The sequence below is a fragment of the Tachysurus fulvidraco genome, chromosome 8 (assembly GCF_022655615.1).
Source record: "Tachysurus fulvidraco isolate hzauxx_2018 chromosome 8, HZAU_PFXX_2.0, whole genome shotgun sequence".
Lineage (NCBI taxonomy): Eukaryota > Metazoa > Chordata > Actinopteri > Siluriformes > Bagridae > Tachysurus > Tachysurus fulvidraco.
Window position 1 is genome coordinate 6,640,423 of NC_062525.1, and position 17,500 is coordinate 6,657,922.

The following is a 17,500-nucleotide window of genomic DNA, read 5'->3' on the forward strand; positions in this document are numbered from 1 at the left end:
ATGACAAACTGTACAATGGACACATTAATGAGGTTTAATCGAACTCTACCACTCGTCTCGCTGGTGAGTTGACCTTGTAAGACCAGAACATGGGATTCCAATTTCTCAAAGTAAAACAGTAAAATGTCCACTTTAGACAAAGTTTAAAATACTCTTCAATCAGTGTCAAGCTGAATAAAAGCACTTTTTACTCAGACCAGATTGTGGCCTCCACTTATCAGTGTACATACATCTGCTATGTACAGTATATGGCTGCTTGACATTGTTTATTTTTAGTATCACACACAGAGTGTGCAAAAAAAGTCCATTTGTTTAGGATCCAGATCACAACTACATGGTTTAAAGCCATTGTTTTTAAGTAAATGAGTTTCAGGACAAGATCTTCTGTCTTTTTTATTCATTCATTTTCTACCGCTTTATCCGAACTACCTCGGGTCACGGGGAGCCTGTGCCTATCTCGGGCGTCATCGGGCATCAAGGCAGGATACACCCTGGACGGAGTGCCAACCCATCACAGGGCACACACACTCTCATTCACTCACACCAACACACACTACGGACAATTTTCCAGAGATGCCAATCAACCTACCATGCATGTCTTTGGACCGGGGGAGGAAACCGGAGTACCCGGAGGAAACCCCCGAGGCACGGGGAGAACTTCTGCACACACAAGGCGGAGGCGGGAATCGAACCCCCAACCCTGGAGGTATGAGGTGAACGTGCTAACCACTAAGCCACCGTGGCCACCGTTTTTTTTATTATTATTTTTTATTTTACCAGAACACAACAGGGCTTTCATTATAATTCATGATTTGCTGAAAACATTCAAACAGCCAAATTTAGCAGTCAGTATGGATGTTGGTAGCTAGTTAACTCAAGTTGCAACTAAACTATCTGTGATCTAACTGTACAGATAAAGACTTTAAAAAGATATAACCTTATTTTTTCCACTCCTAATGCTTAAATTACTGGACTGTGCGATCATGCCGACAAACAGCCGGCGATTTAGCGATGCCATTAAGCCAAATGTAGCTTTTTTCTTTTCCTCCCTGTCAGCAAGATCTTCTTAGAAAAAAGCTGTGCTAAGATTTTTTTTTTTCTTTTTTTTTGGCGGTAGTTACCTCTTCACACTTTCTTACAACGGTTCTGTTTGAACCTTCTGTGAAAGCAAAGTGTATTGTTAAAATACAACACAAGCCAAAGAAGGCTTTATGCATGCTAGATGAACCTGTTTAAAAGTGTGAGAAACAGTGGTGTGAAACTTGTGGAGACTTCTGATTCCATACACAACCCAAAATATCCTTACCACATTATGGTTCATGAAATATCTAAGAATAAAAAATCTCTCAAATGAACAGCACATACTGTACATTAAAATGACCAATTTCATTAAAGCACAGGACAAAAAAAGGCAACAGAGTCATCTAAATTTGATCAACAGTGTCCTAATCAGGGGGCACAGTGGCCACGGTGGCACGTTCGCCTCACACCTCCAGGTGTCATCGGGCATCAAGACAGGATACACCCTGAACGGAGTGCCAACCCATCGCAGGGCACACACACACTCTCATTCACTCACACACTACGGACAATTTTCCAGAGATGCCAATCAACCTAGCATACATGTCTTTGGACCGGGGGAGAAAACCGGAGTACCCGGAGGAAACCCCCGAGGCACGGAGAGAACATGCAAACTCCGCACACACAAGGCAGAGGCGGGAATCGAACCCCCAACCCTGGAGCTGTGAGGCGAACGTGCTAACCACTAAGCCACCGTGCCCCCCATCTCAGTGTTAAAGTTTACTATTACCAGCCAATCCGCATCTGAACACTTCAGCTAACTTCTCACTGCATGGTTAAAAGTCAGCTGGTTAACTGTTAGCATATGTAATTTGAACATATTGCAGATAAAATGCTGTTCAAATTATAAGAATGTCAACCCAAATCCTGTTAGCGTTTTTAGTAAGGCCTCATTTCATCCACAAAACTGATGCCTCTGATTTCCGTAGTAATCACTGCTGTTAAGAATCGCACACGTGTGTATTGGTTGCAAATGAAGTGAGGAGATCAGTTGTTGCTGGTTATTTCCATCTATGCCTATTGATGTGCTTTTAGGTTTCAGAAGCAGATGGTGCTCTTTGCTTTGTGTCGCTGCTATATCAAGGTAATTTCCCTTATGGCATCAATTAAGTATGCATGTATCGATTTTCTTACCCAAGCGCTGGCATTTTGATAGACCAGCTTAATGTGCGTTGGCTTGCACTGAACTCCAAATTATACTGATTATTGACAAAATAACTGTCAGAGGACACAGTCTATTAACACTTATTAGCAAAGTCTGGAGGAAAACTCAACGATTCACTGGAAAAAAGTACCGCTTAAAATCTCATTTTAAACAATTCAAATAATTTATGTAGGATAGCAACTTGTCTGAACTGCCAAATTATGCCCCATCAGCCAATCTAACATTAGCTAGCTAACTAACTGTTAGGTCACAAACTAACAGCTAATAATTTGTTGGATTTTCAGTAGTATTGATAGGTGGGTATTCAGTATTATTATATTATTAAGTTTACTATACACATAGAGTACAGTATATTATAGTTAGACCAAATTCTTAACAATCTTTTTTATAAAAAATATCTTTTTCTTAATTGCTAACATGAGCAAACAGCTACCACAATACTTGGTTAGCAGCCACCAACTGTGACATATCAACCATAAAAGCATCACTAGCATAAGATAAGTTAGCTAGCCAGATAGTTAGCTGAAATATCTAGACTGGTGTCCAGAAAAAAATTACCTGAATGGATATTTTTACTTTTTCAAAGGCAAATGCAGACAGTTGTGTAATCCTGATCAGGGACACGAAGGCGTTAAAGACTAATTTGTTCATATTTTGACATACCATTAAATCAGTTCCTCAGAAAATGTGGTTGTTAGGTGCGAACAATAATAACTGTGTGAAGGATTGGTCAGAATTCCTTCAGGAGTGGTGGGAACCGATGTACATGATCCGTGAATCACCCAGGGTATCATATCTACACTGTTTACATGAAGGTTGTAAAATGTCACTTATAAGATCCACACTGAGCTCAGTGCGCAGTGTCACTACAAGAGCCCTAAGTACCTGAAGTTTATGTTTAATACTCACTAGCTGCAAAGCCTCAGTTACTGTGTTTGTGTTTCAAGCAGTGGGACTCTGGCTACGAAAAAGCCTCGCGACGTCGGGCCAGAGTTACACTAACGACCTGTCAAAGCTGGCAGCTAGAACAAATGGCCAGTCAAAGAAACATTTAACCCTCCTAAAGCCTTGTATGCACTCGGTGGTAGAAAGATGCAGTGGACAGCGGCTAATGCAAACAGCTCGTGTTTGGATGATCGAAACGTTACGATAAAAGTAGCCCGTCCATGTGGCAAATAGCATCACGTACTGTACAAGTCCCTGTTTTTCTTCCATATTAAAATCAGTTCAATGTTATGTTACTAAGTGACCTGTTTAAATATGTTGTTTTAAATTATGCACCATCTAACCAGGTGGTGTCATTTCTACTGGCTGGATTTGCTTGAGAGTTTCTAATTACACCTCCCTTTGTCTTCATGTGACTGACGATTAAACACCGAACGTTTCACGGAATTAAAGTCTTCTGAGTCTGAAGATAATAATGCTATCAATCTTGCATTTTTTGCTAAAAGGGTAATTCTATTTTAGGAATGGTGTTCAGGGCTGAGTAGATAATAATGACGTACATCAGTGAGATTTACTCCAGCGTATTGCTTTGCCCTGAAATCGGTCAGTCATACGGCCCAGAATGTTATTCACACCTTGACAAGATAAAAGCTAATTCATTTCCCCTCTCTCTCTCTCTCTCTCTCTCTCTCTCTCTCTCTCTCTCTCTCTCTCTCTCTCTCTCTCTGTCATACACACAGGACAATTATTCAGTTGTAAAAAGACCTCAAATGCAAGATTATTGTTCTCTTCTGCCTTGTACTGTAGGTACCCAGATGAATAACGTGTAGAAAATTTTGTAAACTTTTCAATTTCTCCCTTTTAAATTTGTTCCATGAAAATAACAGAAACTGCCCCTAAATGGTTGTCTCAATTTGGCGTTCAGAATAAATTCCTCCATCCAGCACTGTAAATATTTGAGACAGTAGTCAGATTTCTAGGTCAAGGCCATGTTCCTTAGAAAGTGTGTTCTGTGAGCATTACAGAAACAAGTCACCCATAAAAGCTAACTAATAATGAATGAAAGTCTGTAAGGTCCACTTAGAAATGATGAGCCACGTTAGCAGGGGCAGATGGACTGAATGTACTAGCAGGGCGTGTTTATAAATAATGCCGTTATATAACTGGTCACATCATTTGCTGTTACAAATAAGTCTTATATAGAGAACTGCATTGGATTGTTTGTGAAAGCGAGCGCAGCAGCGCCACCAGTGGTTGGTTGATGCCAGAATGTCAACAAACTTTGACTTAGATTCACTGATACAGCTTCAGTGTCAAATTTTCAGAAGTTATCAGACATTCGGTGCATTTTTCCAGCCATGCCAAGCCTTCATCCTACAGTAGCTGTTGGTATTCCAGTTTCTGATCTTGTTCTTTGCCCTTTAGTGTTGGTTTAGTATATCTAGTTATTCCTAGTTTATCCCATCTGCCTGATGTATTGGATTTGCCATAACCAAGTCATAACCACAATCTTATATTATTGTCCATCCATGGAGTTTCTGTTGCACTTATCCTACACACGATCACTGGGAACCTGGAGGCTATATCTATATCAGGTGACTCAGGGCACAAAGCAGGTGACATTCTGCACTAGGTGCCATCCCATTATAGGGCACAATCACACACACAAACACACCCATTCAGATGATTTAGAGATTTAGCAGGTCTTCAGACAGAAGGAGGAAAATCATACTGTTGTACGTGGAGACAAAACCCCTGGGAAACATCCCGGGTATACATCCACACTCACAGGCTGAGGCAAGAATCAAACCCCCAACCCCAAAGACACAAGGCAAGCATGCTAGCCACTAAGCCACCTTGCCTTCCCTTATATTAATGTGCTTGTTGTAATACTCGTTCATTGCTATGGACCAGCTACAAAACCAAAGACTAACAAACATATCTGTCATTGTGTTGTCATTTAACAGTAATAAGCATAAGTGCTTATGACATAGCGAACACTCCCTAGGCATTATCTAGGGAAGGAGTCTCCCGTGTCAGTGCTTTCTAACAGTAGGTTTCCCTCCTCTGCTATTTGACAAGCTGCATCTGTAATAAGCATTTGAGAAAACAAAAACAACAAAAAAAAGAAAGGCATGTGAGAAAACAACTGTTTGTTGATGCATTCACACATTGTACAAGTCAGCCTTTTGATCACCGGCAACTCGGTGCATCCAAATGTAGTCATTCTGCCACAGATGTGTTTGGTGCCTAGTGTTGCTTTGCAAATATTGTATCTGACTCCGACCCCATCCAGTTCTTCAGTGACGCGACACATTTTTATAAACATAAGAGAGACTGGTAAGAGAACATGTTTGTAGAGGCAATAAAATGACCAATTATTAATAATAAAATTGCAAAATATGAGGAATAAAACACTGGGAATTTTTGTTATTGAAAATTTTTTAACTTCAGGACATTGAGAGTCACTCTGCTCTGCTTCATCATCACACACACACACACACACACACACACACACACACACACACACACACACACACACACACACACAAAGCCTTTTATTCTTCTTACTATAAATGACAGTTTTTATTAATTATTTCAGCTTTGTAATAATACCTAGTGTTTATCTTGCTAAAACATACTTCAAGGTTAAAACCTAAATTAATAGAAATGAATAAAAATATAATATAATAATAAATAATAGAAATCGCATTAATGAACTTCAGCAGTGAGTGAGTTTCAGATCACTCCTATTTCAGCTGCCTTGCTCTAGTCAATAATGGACATGATATTTTATTCCTTAAACTGATAATGTGCTTCCTAATCGAATTGCTTGTGGAAGCCTTTAAACAGAAGGGCCAGAAAATGATTTATCTAACCTAAATATCTGAATATACTAACCCTAACCCTAGATAAACCCTAACCCTAACCCTAATGATTACAATACGGTGTGAAATGAAGCCTCAATGGTAGCTCTCATTTAAAAACACAATTCTTTCCACAGTATGCAATCAGTTAGATCTATTAGTTCTGTTTTGTGCCATATGTTGCTTTCCAAATCACTGCATCAGAAAGACTGCAACAGTCAGTTCTTCAGTCTTATCCTACAAATGTTCTGATATGGTTTAAGCCACAAAGTACCTTCTTTTAATCTGTAACATGAACACATTTTGACAGTGTAGCTTAACACTAACGTCACGCCATGTTATTTTCACCAAGTGGAATCAATTGCTAACAAAATATCGTATCCTTTAGCTGCTTGGTCCAGTTATCCAAAATCTGGAGATGAAATTCAGCCAAAAGTTTGAGTTATGTAGGTGATTCAATGTTCATTAAATTCAGTTTGTTTATAAGTACTATTATATCACAACCATTTTACCGAAGCTGCTTAAACCGAGATTAAAAAATGAGATAATGTAAAGTGATGTGGGTTAGATTCCTGCTTCCACCCTGTATGATCAGAGTGTGCATGTTCTTTATGTGCTCCGTCTCTAAATTGTCCGTAGTGTGTGGATGGGTGTGTGAGTGTGTGTGATTGTGCCTTGTGATTGGTTGGCACCCTGTCCTGTGCCCCGAGTCCCCTGGGATAGACTCCAGGTTCTGTGTTCTGTGATAGACTCCCACTGTGTAGGGTAAGAGCTTCAGAAACAGGACGAATGGATGGATGTATCTTGAAAACACTGTTTAAAATATAATAAAATTCAAGATAAACGTTTATGCATTTAAACCGCTTCTAAAAACAACTTGGAACACAACGCTTCAGTACAAAACTAAAGAATCCCATGTCTGTGATTACTGCCAAAATATTCTTAATGCAACAATTGCATAATGCACAAATGCTGATGCCGACATCAACGGAACTAAATGTTAGATGTAGATATATAACAGTACATGTCTCTGAACTGTATATACATGGAGTATATTTTTATAGTACACCCAATTCAGTAAAGACAAACCCAGTGTATGCCTATTAATCCCAAGCACGGCAGTTTCCGGATGCTCTGGCACAACAGATACATTATTTAACTTCAAGTCATTGAGAATTTAAACATCCGAGTGGCTCCGGTGAGACGTTCTGTGCATCGGACCTCGCTAATGCAGTAATGCAATTTTAACTGGACTCTATAGCTAAAACTTTTATATTTTTAGTTAAAGTGCAGATGCTTTAACTTGAACTGAGTTCACTTACATAAGGTATGTTATGTAATGTAAGACACTAAGAATAATACTAGGGCTAGTAGATTTCTTCTGTGTGGTGTAGATTTAAAAAGGTGAACTGACCAGCACTCTTAACCTGCTCATGCAGAAGAAATGATCCCAAATCGGTATCAGCGGGTCAAAATATCCAGCATTAAGGTGACCCATGCAAATGACACATGCATGGCAAACTCTCCAAACACATGTGCAGGTAAAACAGAAGGGTTGCCCAAGTCACAGGAACATCTGGAAGACTTTCTATTGTAACATCCGATAAAAGGAAAACTGTTTATGCTGCACCTGATGACCCCATTAGGAGAAAGCCATTTCTAATTCAACACTCAGCTGCCTCACACTTCATAAAGAACCGAGGTGAGATGAAAACTAAACCGTATAATGCCTCTCAGAACCCGAGTGCTTCAGACGAGCAGCCAGGAAGGTTGAAAATAAGGCCAAACTAGGCAGCTGTTTTGGTATTTCCAGCACAGAGACCCTGACCAATAAATGCAGCCTGTTAAATGATGAATTGATGTGAATTGAAATTATTATGGACTGATGTGAATATTCAATATTTGTCGTGTACATATGTGCCAATCCAGATGTCATTGCTGTAAAATATGTTAATGTTGTAGTCCAACGATTAAAACCTAAAAGATGTGTTAGGGAGAAAAGATGCTGAACCATAACCACATGTGGCTGACTAACTGCTCATAAATATGTACTGTAGACATCAAATATGTAACATCATATGCCTGTTGTTCTTTTGGCTGCTCCCTGTTCGGAATCGCCAAATGGTTTTATGCTCAATGCTCTTCCTGATGCAACTGTCCCATTTTTCCCTTGCTTGGGATCGGGAGTGAGGGATAAACCCTTAGTGGTTAGGTTAGCACAGGATCCTGCCACTGGACCACCAGGGGACATCACATGTCTGTACTTACTAATAATATTTATAGTAGCAATGAATAAATGGTCTGTTCTCCCAAAAGTACAAGTACATGATAAGTCGGGTGAAGTAATTGATCACTGATCATTGATTATCTCATTACAATAACCAGTCAAGAGGTGGGATATATTAAGCTAAAATGAGCAAGCTCACAAAAGCCAAATTTGTGATTCGGTACCTACCAAAAGCAGTCCAGAGAAGTACATCTGGTGAACCTGTGACACTTAACTAAACACTTGCTCTGATGTGATGTGCTAGAACACAGTGTATTACAGTTTGCTGTGAATGGGGCTGCGTAGCTAAAGACAGGTCAGAATGTGGGCCTACAGTGAGGCATGGGAGCATGATGGCCTGTTCTAATAAATCACCAAGATACACTATGGGAAAGCCAGAGCAGGCAGTGTAATGCTCAGGGTAATGCTCTGCTGAGAAACCTTGGATCCTGGCATTAATGTGGAGGTTTCTTTGACACATAGAAACCTTCTGAAACATTATTACAAACCGGATCTCAATCCAATCAACAAACAAGTCTGATCCTTGAAGGTTCCACCTCACACTTTACTTTGCATCTACAAACATCTTGGCACCAGATACAGAAATCTTCCGAAGTCTGTGTCTTGAGCGGTCGGGGCTGTTTTGGCAGAACAAGGGTGACTTGCACAATAATAAGCAAGTGGAATTTAATGTTATGGCTGAATGGGATGTATATAAAATATTAAACGGTATTATGTTATCATACATCTCTACAGCCTGCACACGAGACTCCTACTGACTGGAAAAATAAATGCATATTTAAAGGTAATTAAAGCTTGCAAATTACGAACAGTGTGTGTTTTAGGTTTCAAAACAACAATTAAAATAGACAAGAGGCCAAGAAACAGTAAGACTCATTTTCTAATGGGTGTAAGATAATAATAACACTCCATTTATTATGACATTCAGAAATTTGCCTCAAAGCAAATTATTCAGGTCAGTGGTGGTCTACACTCATTTAATTACCCACTCAATTATTAACAAGATTAACAAATCTACATTATTTTTATGCCTAGAATGAAAAATGATATCACACCTTTACTATGATAAGCGTTTAGAAAATGTATAACACAAACCAAATAAACCAACACACAACACTGTTTTGATATTTCATAATATGTACTGTATTAGAACATTCATTCATTCATTTTCTACCACTTATCCGAACTTCTCAGGTCACGGGGAGTCTGTGCCTATCTCAGGTGTCATCGGGCATCGAGGCAGGATACACCCTGGATGGAGTGCCAACCCATCACAGGGCACACACACTCTCATTCCCTCACACACTCACACACTATGGACAATTTTCCAGAGATGCCAATCAACCTACCATGCATGTCTTTGGACCGGGGGAGGAAACCGGAGTACCCGGAGGAAACCCCGAGGCACGGGGAGAACATACAAACTCCACACACACAAGGCGGAGGCGAGAATCTAACCCCCAACCCTGGAGGTGTGAGGCGAACGTGCTAACCACTAATCCACCATGACCACCTGTATTAGAACATATAAATGTTTAAACCTCTCTACACAGATACAGCTACATTTAGCACTCCAGTAGTTATGACATTCGCTGTTTATTATCACCCAACAACAAATGTGCCAAAAAGCATTTATGTTACTTTCCTCAGCATCTCTGTCAGCTCAGGCTTTGAGCATTAATGAATGTACACCACTGTGACAGACGTCAGTATTATGATATTTGACAGAGTTATGGCTAGCTTTACTATTTCACTGCCAAGAAAATCTACAGTCAGTGTAACTTGTACACATGATGTGTATGAGCAGATCAGGCTGATTCTGTACATAAGCATAGCTTTTTGAACAGTCTGAACTCTAAAAATCATTAAAAAGATATTTATCCTTATCCTTCATAAAGAATTGATGTAATATAATCTAATCTTTTCCTGTCAGAGACAAAAAAAAATCATACCCTAAACAAATCATACAACAAAGATCAGTTCAAAGCGATAAATGGGAGCTTTATACCAACTCCCAGAGCAATAATAGGGGAATAAGACCAATGTGTGTGTGTGTGTGTGTGTGTGTGTGTGTGTGTGTGTGTGTGTGTAAGGACTGAAATAACATTTTCACAATGATAAGATAATGTCCTTACTGAATATATATATATATATATATATATATATATATATATATATATAAATATATTATTTGCACAATTTTTTTATTTGAAAAATAAAAAGTGCCAAATCTCTAAAAGGTTTACTGTTTAATTTAAATTTAGGAGTAGAATAGCAGTAATTAATTCAATTCAATTCAAGTTTATTTGTATAACGCTTTTTACAATTGACATTGTCTCAAAGCAGCTTTACAGTGGTAATCACTAGATCAATGGAAGGTCATTAGAAAATAGAAAATCAGTGTGTGTGTGTGTGTGTGTGTGTGTGTGTGTGTGTGTGTGTGTGTGTGTGTGTGTGTGTGTGTGTGCACGGAGACAGTATGGCTTATTATGACCCAGCCTGTTAGACAGAAGCATCAGTTACCACACTGGTATCACATTAGAGGTGAAGCCTCTCAGATCACCAAGCATTTAGCTGAGCAAGCACCATGAACATGACACTCACTCAAAGTCACCAAGACGCTAAAAGAAAGAGTGAGAGACAGCAGGAGACAGCAGAATGGCAGAGACAGTACATTTTGAGTCATGCGAGTTTAAATGGCAAGATCTCTCGAAAGGTTCCAAATAAATATCCTAAATGAATTGCAGCCCAATAAAACAACCCCACTGGGCTCCAGTAGCACAATGACCCGGGAAATAAATCCTGCCAGATGTCTTGGACTTACAGTACACAACCCCCTGAAATCCAAAATTAACATTTTGCTACAACCCCACAAAGACATAACCCCAATACAAACCAACAACCCCTCTTGGCCCTAACAACAAAATCCACTTAGACACAGCAATCCATCTTAAAAGTCTAGAAATCCTAAAAAAAACAAAACAGCACCACAACAACAATACCAGAACTGAAACAAAGTGCATTCAAGAGTGAATAACTCCAACAAAACAATTCTATTTGACTCAAATAATCTGCTGGCCATCATACTGTAAGCCCAGTGAATCTCTACACAAATTCAGCACAAACCCCCACTGAGACTCAACAGATAACCACACTGCTATTCATAATACAACCCCACTGGACCCGTCCATCCACCCATGAACTAAACTGAAGTGATGTTGAAGAATATACCTCAGCTTTACCTGCCCATCGCTCTTTCAGCACATCTGGCAGACACAGCTGAGAATCTTGTTTGTGATTTTAGATGACAGGCTTCTGTCACTCTCTGACCTCACATCAACTTCCACTTAAATCCTTATACACCCCGTTAGACTTGGCACTTACTTTTCTCCATTCATATGCAAGATCTTCTCTGCAGAGTACTTTGCCAACACCTGGTTCATAAACACATAAAGATCTCGAAAGTGATAATGTGCATGAAGGGGTTCCTGTAGGACATTGTTTCTCAATCCTTGCCCACTGCCCTGAACATTTGGTTTTTTTTTTTGTTCCCTTATTCCCAACACAGCTGATTCATCTCCTCAGCTAATCTAACAAGTTAAAAGAGAAGAAACAGAAAAATGTGCAGTCCAACAAGAAGGTTCAGAGCCCTTTGATGCATGCAATGAGAAGAGAAGAGTTTTAATGTGTTTCAGAGAGCCAGGGATTTAAGCTCAGTTATAAAAATAGAGAATTTTACCTCCTTATGAACCACAGAAAGGCCGGATGCTCTGTAGAGACGACAAGCAAGTGTCTAGGTTTATCTATGAATGGATGAAGATTTAATCAATGGGATAATATCTTGTTTCCTCTGGATTTTATTTACGTTAATTCGGTTCCTTTGTATTACAGTACTTCTTAGATCGCTCAAGCTCTTGATCTCTCTTGAAAGATCGCTCTCTAATCTTTAGGATATAAGTATATTCAGGAAACAGCATTTCTTAATGACCAAATGTACAAATGGAAACAAGCACAATGTAGCACACCACAGTGAACCACAGCAAATACATAAAGCATCTATAGCTATCCACAGGAAAATTCTCTCTGGAGCAATTCTCATACCGTAGTTATGTTTACTCAACCCACAAGGTTTGTAGAATGAAACCAAATAAACCTACTCATAGCCAAACCATTTAAATGAGCTAAAATTTCTATTCTTTAAATTATATAATAAATCTAAGAATATTAAATATAAGGATGAACAACAAGATTTTTTTAACACAAATTTAGTCAATCAGCCAACACAACCCATGGTAAGGGTTTGTAGTGCCTCAAGACATTTACACAATATACTGAAGGCTTGGTGCTAGCTATTGCTTCAATATAAAATAATTAAAGAACACAAAGCGAGAGAGAGAGAGAGAGGTATACTGTGTAAGGATTAGTAATATGCTTCATCACCTTACCCATATCCTTTAAGTCATCCTCAAATGACTTATCATCTAATGTGTAAATAGTAAGACCACTTTTATATTATTTATTTCTTTTTAACTCATTGCTACATTCACTAAATAAAAATACGAGGCAACTTCTACACTAATCAACAGTCCCTTCTTACACAAAAAACAATGGTCACAATTATAATTATAATAATAATGATGATAATAATATTAATAATAATATTAATTATGATGATATTATTATTATTATTATTATTATTATTATAATTATTATAAATAATAATAATAATGATACTACTACTACAACTACTATTAATAATAATAATAATAATAATAATAATAATAATAATAATAATAATAATAATAATAATAAGGGTTAGAATATTGATTATTTGTGCACGGAATTACTATGTATAATTCCTGGACATGGACAACAGTTATGTAATTTATTTTAGCATTCAAAAGAACACACACACGTATGTTTCCTCAGAAATATGGTAGTTTAAAAAGTCTTTTGTGTTTATGTAAGCCTGTATCTAACAACCAAACGCTGCTAAAGCCCCTGAATATTATTTCAATAATTATACCTATACCAAATATATAGAGGCAGTAAGAAACAGAAATCTTCCCAGTGCCAGTGCACAGCTTTGATCGAGCCAAAGTACAAGGCATTATGAGTGAATAAGCAACACCATCACCAAAAAAAACTACAAAAGAAAGAAAGGGAAAAAAACACAAGCAAGCAAGCAAACAAACAAACAAAAAAGCATACCTCTACTATCTCCATGAGAGCGGAACAACTTCCGTACAGTGTGGAGTCGGTTCACATCGTCCTAATCCGGTGGCTTCAACAGCAAAGCAGATAAACGGAAGCAATACAGAGGAGGAAAGTCGTGTTCTCTCGCTCGTGCTCCACGTGAAACTAACGCTGGAATCTGACCGCGCGCTCCACCGACACTGCGCTATAGAGAGCGCGCAAAACCGCACGTCGCCAGGTGGCGCGCCGGGAATTTAGGAGCTGAGGGCTTTAAAAACATGCACACAGAGCTGCAGGCGCACTAGTGGAGAGCCGCAGCAATTAAAAAAAAATATTGTTGGAGTTACTATGGTGATTCGGTCACATCCGATTACACGCAGGAGCACCTGCTACCTGTGGCACGGCACCTACGGAATGATGTGGCACCATGTACTAGAACTCGCGCCTACTATTACGCACAATGCAATGTGGTTTGGAACACAGCCTTGAACTTTTTTTTTTTCTGTTTGCTTTGAACGTTTCACTTTATTGACAGGAGGCTGATAGGGAGTTATTACAGTTATTACTTGTAAATAAAACTAAACCTACTCAAGTGCAATAGCAATGCACCTTGTGTCTGTGTTCCATCTGTTGTAAGGGAATGTCCTTGATGCTTTCCTCTCAAGATAAATAAAAAAAAAGTCATAAAAGGTCAAGGACCAGCTAAACTTCCACCTGCATGAACGTAATTGTTCAGTGAATAACGGAAGCAGATGTTATCCGATGTTATCCGATGGTGCACAGCAGCGTGTGTGTGTGTGTGTGTGTGTGTGTGTGTGTGTGTGTGTGTGTGTGTGTGTGTGTGTGTGTGTGTGTGTGAGAGAGTGTGTGTGCGCGCGTGCCCTCTGGTATGAGTGCACTTAAGTAAAGCTGATCATTTTCCATGCCAATAGGGCCCAAAATAAAGATCTACAGCCTAAATCTGGACAGTGGTCCTGTGTTAATAAATGATCAGCACAGACACATCACACATAGTAACAGACAAGTTAAAGTCAGAACCTGTACAGTTACAATGGGAGCTACATTGTATGTGAGTCCATGCAGCAGGTTAAATAATATACTGTAAGCCTGTTTCTTTCATGGGGGCACGGTGGCTTAGTGGTTATCATGTTCGCCTCACACCTCCAGGGTTGGCGGTTTGATTCCCGCCTCCGCCTTGTGTGTGTGGAGTTTGCATGTTCTTCCCGTGCCTCGGGGGTTTCCTCTGGGTACTCCGGTTTCCTCCCCCGATTCAAAGACATGCATGGTAGGTTGATTGGTATCTCTGGAAAATTGTCCGTAGTGTGTGAGTGAATGAGAGTGTGTGTGTGCCCTGCGATGGGTTGGCACTCCGTCCAGATTGTATCCTGTCTTGATGCCCGATGACACCCGAGATAGGCACAGGCTCTCCGTGACCCGAGAAGTTCAGATAAGCGGTAGAAAATGAATGTTTCTTTCATGGTGCTCTATGGTAAATTTCCATGTTAATAGTTGCAGGTTATTGTGTGTGTAAATCTGCACATAGTTTCTATAGGTGTTTTGCGTAAGCTATTTTAAAACCACGGTTGAAGACCTACTTATTCAGGAAACACTTCAACTAGCACTTCTTTCCCTATTTTTTTATTTTTTTTGTAACTTTGAACAATGTTTTAAACTCATGGTATCTTAAGTATGTAACTTAGTGAACCAGCATTAATGTATACAATGAGAGAGATTTAAGCACTTTTGTATGTTGCCCTGGATAAGTAGCTCTGCCAAAATGCTGTAAATGTAAATGTAAATGTAAATGTAGACACAGAACAATTGATAAATTTAAAAAACAGAATGAAAAAGTACACCTTTTAATGGAAGATCCTGTGGTTATCTATTCAGCACTGTCACTTTGAAAAATACTGACCTTTTGCTTTCCTGTAGACAACATAATATTAGGTATTATGTTACATAGGTAGATATTAACTGTAGATAACATTAATATTCTGTAAACTAGCACTAATGTGCGGCAGCATGTTGCATTTTTAACAGTCTCAGAGCCTTTGGGGGGGAAAATGCATTTCATATTTACTTAAGGTTAAAAAAAAATATGGAGGACTGTGAATATGACTTCTTTTATTGATAGCAGGTGATTTTTAGTTTTCTAATTTTATGCTAAAAATAAAAAATAATAATATAAAATTATTATTATTATTATTATTAGTAGTAGTAGTAGTAGTAGTAGTAGTAGTAGTATTACCGATAAAATAAATAAATAAATAGTAAATAATACATAAACAAACAAACTAATAATAATAATAATAATAATAATAATAATAATAATAATAATAATAATAATAATATCCATAGTAATATATGGTAACAATTTTAAACTGCACTGGCCCTGAAAAATAAATGTACTATAATGCTATGGTGTGTATTATAAATAACAGACGCAATTGTGTAACTAGAAACTAAAAAGATTCCAGACGTAATGTATTTACATTTTAAGCTCACAAATATCAGTTATAGCATAACTAAGTCTGTTGTTAACCAGAAGTTGCCCAACTCTAATAAGCCAAAGTTGAGGTTTTAATTAAATTTGGGATTCGGGGACAAAATGGCCTTAAAGCAACAAAAAAAAATATCAATCATGTGTAGCAATTTAAATTTAGACTTAACATAGCCCACTTTAAACTCTGGCCTGTGAAATGAGATTTGCTCTTATGAAAGCAAAGTTGTGGCTTCTTCAGATGAGTGCAGAGAAGGTCCTCACCATCAGGCCATAGCAGTTTTCAGGCCAGATGAAGGTCATAAATGTGGGCTGATACTGGGCCATCACTCAGTAGCTTATCTAGGACATCAAATAAAACAATCTGTTAAAAAATCTCTTCTGGTTAGAGCTTCATAGGACAGAGCAGGGATGTATTAGCATTATCCATTCTGCATGTTTGTCATTCTCTCAAACAGTGGTGATGCACGTGTGCTGTATGCCTTGCAAAATGTGCTGACTTGAAATGAATATAAATAGATCCTCAATCACAGGGACTGTAAAACATCCATGTCAGAGAAAATATCACAACAAAAATGTTTCATGAGTTCATGGCCATCCACTAGCAGGTGTGAATTAATGACAATGTCAGATTATTCATTATGGCACAAAAACACAAAGTGGCAACCTTTCTGTTTGTTATGTCTTTTCATCAAGAATTGTATTGTGTTCAAGTATCATTCTGAGCTACTCTGACATGTGTGTGTTGCTAGATCCGTTGGGAAATGATGCAAATAACAGACTTTTTTCATCAAGCACATGTGTAGGCTGAATATAGCATGTCCTTTAATAACAGTAGCGTTAACACCATAAAAACATCAGTTTACCATAACGCTGTAGGACCACGAACGCTAGATCTGCACCTTACCCTAGGAGGAGTGCTATTTAACAAATTCATGACTAAACAAATAGATAGTCTTAAAGATCTCTAATTAAAAGACTATTCTATAGTCTCCATTTCCATATTCCAAAACCTTTGCATGCTGTATTAGTCATCGTTATTCAGGGTACTGATAAAGAACCTGCATCTTTTGATAAACCAGGCTTGTTGAGATCATACTAGTCCAGAATTCTCTCACTCTGGAGATTTCTATGTAAAATTTGACTACAGTCTGGTTTAAATAACTTTGAAATGGTCAAATGGTTAAATGATGGTTGAAATGGTCTCTCAAGGCTAGCTGCTGCATTGTGGAGTAAATGGAGCTTGTTTACATAACCGCCATGACATCCAAATGAATAAGGCATTACAACAGTCAAACCTAAAATGAACAAAAGCATGAACTTTTGCACATCCTCTAATTACCTTATATTTCTTAGCTTTGTTATGTTGCTGAGATGAAAGCCTAGCAGTATTATATACCGTATACAAGCTTTAAACAAATCATTCATTCATTCATTCATTCATTTTCTACCGCTTATCC

The 17,500-nt window shown here is 38.4% G+C and overlaps 1 protein-coding gene across 3 annotated transcripts in view; it reads right to left on the reverse strand.

The window, feature by feature from the left end:
* chrm3b (cholinergic receptor, muscarinic 3b) overlaps positions 1-13,783 on the reverse strand; it is a 110,394-nt gene extending 96,611 nt beyond the window's left edge. For all 3 annotated transcript variants that reach the window (XM_047817856.1, XM_047817853.1, XM_047817854.1), the window contains exon 1: positions 13,556-13,783. The gene's annotated coding sequence lies outside the window, so the exon portion shown is untranslated. The remainder of the gene's footprint in view (positions 1-13,555) is intronic.
* Between the last annotated feature and the right edge of the window lie 3,717 nt (positions 13,784-17,500).